The sequence below is a fragment of the Rousettus aegyptiacus genome, unplaced genomic scaffold (assembly GCF_014176215.1).
Source record: "Rousettus aegyptiacus isolate mRouAeg1 unplaced genomic scaffold, mRouAeg1.p scaffold_m13_p_9, whole genome shotgun sequence".
NCBI classification, from domain to species: Eukaryota; Metazoa; Chordata; class Mammalia; order Chiroptera; family Pteropodidae; genus Rousettus; species Rousettus aegyptiacus.
Window position 1 is genome coordinate 20156060 of NW_023416312.1, and position 3171 is coordinate 20159230.

At 32.2% G+C, this 3171-nt stretch overlaps 1 pseudogene; it reads left to right on the forward strand.

Moving 5' to 3' along the window:
* Positions 1-1614: 1614 nt before the first annotated feature.
* On the forward strand, positions 1615-2108 carry LOC107517012 (annotated as a pseudogene).
* The last annotated feature ends 1063 nt before the right edge of the window (positions 2109-3171 follow it).

Consider the following 3171-nt stretch of genomic DNA (forward strand, 5'->3'; position numbering starts at 1 on the left):
ATTATTCATATCAGGAATGAAAGAGCTTACATCATTACAGATCCTACAGATATTTGAAGAGAGTCTAAAAAAGTATTACAAACAACTTTAGGCAAGTAAATTTGAGAGCTTAGATAAAATGTACAAATGTAATAAAATCAATAAATGGTAAATGACACAATTTACATCTCGTAAGAAAAAAATAAAAACCCTTATAGCTCTATAGCTATTAAAGGATAGCATTGACATTTAAAACTTTTTCTGCCAAAACTACAGACCTGTATTAGTTCCCTACTGCTACTGAAAAAAAAGGTTACCACAAACTTGGTGCCTTAAAATAATATACATTTATTATCTTGCAGTTCTGGAGCTGAGAAGTCAGAAATGGGTTGCGCTGGCCTGAAACCAAGGTGTTGGCATGGCTGTGTACCCTCCAGAGGTTCTACAGAAAAATCTATTTCCTTGTCTTTTTCAGCTTCTAAAGGTATATTCCTTTGTTTATGGTTCCTTTCTCCTCCATCATCAAAGCCAATTAGGTGACATCTTCACATAGCTTCATATCTCTCTCCTCCTGCTCCATTGCTTTCACTCACTCTTTCCTTCTCTCTGTTCTGCTATCACATTGCCTTCCTTTGTATATTTATTTTTATTTTATTTTTTTAAATTTAAATCTAACCCTTGCCTCTGTCTTATATGCACACTTGTGATAACATTTAGTGTCCACTTGTATAATTCAGAATAATCTCTGCATCTCAACATCTTTAATCACCTCTGTGAAGTACCTTTTGTCATATAAGATAATATTCACAGGTCCCTGAGATTCAAATTTGGATATCTTTGGGGGCCTATTATTCAGGCCCAAATGGTTTCATTGGTAAATTCTACCAGATATCTAAGAAAAACTAATACTTATTCTATACAAATTCTTTCAGAAAATAAAGGTGGAGCTAACATTTTCAAATCATTATATGAAGATATCATTGCCCTGATACCAAAACTAAAGACATTAAAAGAAAAAAATAAAATCTATAAACTGATTTGCTTCTAGACTATAAATGAATAAATGTTTAATCAAGTATTAGAAAGAGATACAGCAAGATATACAAATGATAATGTTTTGTTGACTAAATGGGGTTTATAAAAATAGTGAAGTTACTGTGATACTCAAAATTAAAAGATTATTAATATAAACATCATTCATTGATGCAGTAAGTGTTCACCAAAATTAAATACTTTTTATCATAAAATTCTCAGAAAACTAAGAGAATGGACATTTTCTCAAACTGATAAAGGAAATCTTTATAAGAACTTTAGCTCTTTATACTTAATTATGAATGCCTGAATGTTTTTTTCCAAGGATCATGATTAAGGTAAGAACATCTGTTCTTCACTACTTCTATTTAACATTGTTCTGGAAGTTCTAGGCAATTCAGTAAGACAAGAAGAAAAATATTAAGGGTATACAGATTAGAAAAGAAGAAATAAATCTGTTTTTAATCATAGTCAACAGGCAGAAAATTCTAAAGGATCTAGAAAGTGCTGCTAGAGCTTCAGCTGTCAGCTAAGAGGAGGCCAAGGTGCAACTTTCTTCGATAATTCTGAATCTGAGTTCATCTGACATCAGCAACCTCCACCATGCCAATGTTTGACTCCAAAGAGATCAAATTTGTATACCTGAGGTGCACGGGTGGGTAAGTCAGTGCCACGTCTCCCCTCCACCCAAGATCAGGCCCCTGGGTCTGTCTCCAAAAATTGTTGGTGATGACATCGCCAAGGCAACCAGTGATTAGAAGGGTCTGAGGATTACAGTGAAAATGACCATTCGAAGTAGGCCCAGATTGAGGTAATACCTTCTGCTTCTGCCCTGATCATCAAAGCCCTCAAATAACTGCCGAGGGACAGAAAGAAGCAAAAAAAAAAACATTAAGCACAATGAAAATTTCAGTTTTGATGAGATTGTTAACATTACCTGACAGATGCGGCACCGATTTTTAGCTAGAAAACTTTCTGGAACCATTCAAGGGATCTTGGGGACTACCCAGTCTATAGGGTACAATGTTGATGGCCACCACCCTTATGACATTAAAGATGATATCAACAGTGGTGTAGTAAAATGCCCAGTTAGTTAAGAACTATGAAGGAAAATACTTTAATTGAAGATCATTTAACAATAACAACAAAATACTGCTAGAATTAATGATTTTATCAAGATCATAGGTCAAGGTCAATATACAATAATAAGTAGCATTTCTCTGTACTAGGACACAAGTACTGGTAACTGAAAAATATTTTAAATGCCTTTTATACTTGATACAAAATCTGATATACTTATGGATAAATTTAATAAAACATGCAAGAACTGAACAATGAAAACTACAGAGCACTACAAAAGGAAAATTTAAAAGACCTAAAAATAGAGATAATACTATGTTAATGTATTGAAAGATTTAATATTATTATGATGTCAACTCAACACATGTCAATCTACATATTTAAAGTGATCCCAATCAAGATTCTACCATAATTTTTTTGGTAGAAATTAACAAGCAAAATATAAAATTTATAAAGAAATGCAATGGACCAGAACAATTTAAATTCTTTTAAGAGATAACAAATTTGGCAAACTACCTGTGTTCAAGTTTTATTATGAAGGTATAATAATCAAGACAGTGTTATCAGCATTTAGAAGAATTGAACAGAAGTTCTAGAAATTGACCTCATATATACGATGAATTTAGTTTTAATAAAGATATCCATTAATTCAATGGAAAAAGTGTTGTTTATTCAACAAATTGTGTTGTAACTATTAGATATTATATGGAAAAGTATACACTGCAACTCCTACCTCTCCCCATACATAAACAAATTTGAAATTGATCGTACACCTAAACTTAAGAGTGAAAACTATAAACTTCTAGGAGAAAGCACTTGTAATCTGAGTTAGGCAGCAATTTCTTAAGAAGACACAAACAAATGAACTGTTAAAGGAAAAAAAACTAAAGTTTTGCTCTTCAAAAAGCATTGCGAGCATTGGTAAGAAAGCAAAAATGCAATTCTCAGACTGAGAGAAACTATTTGAAAAGATATACCTTATAAAAGATTCTTATCCAGATTATTTGAAATAACTTATATCTCATTAATAGGAAGACAAAACAATTAAAACTGGGCAAAAGGTTTGAAAAAATGCTGCAA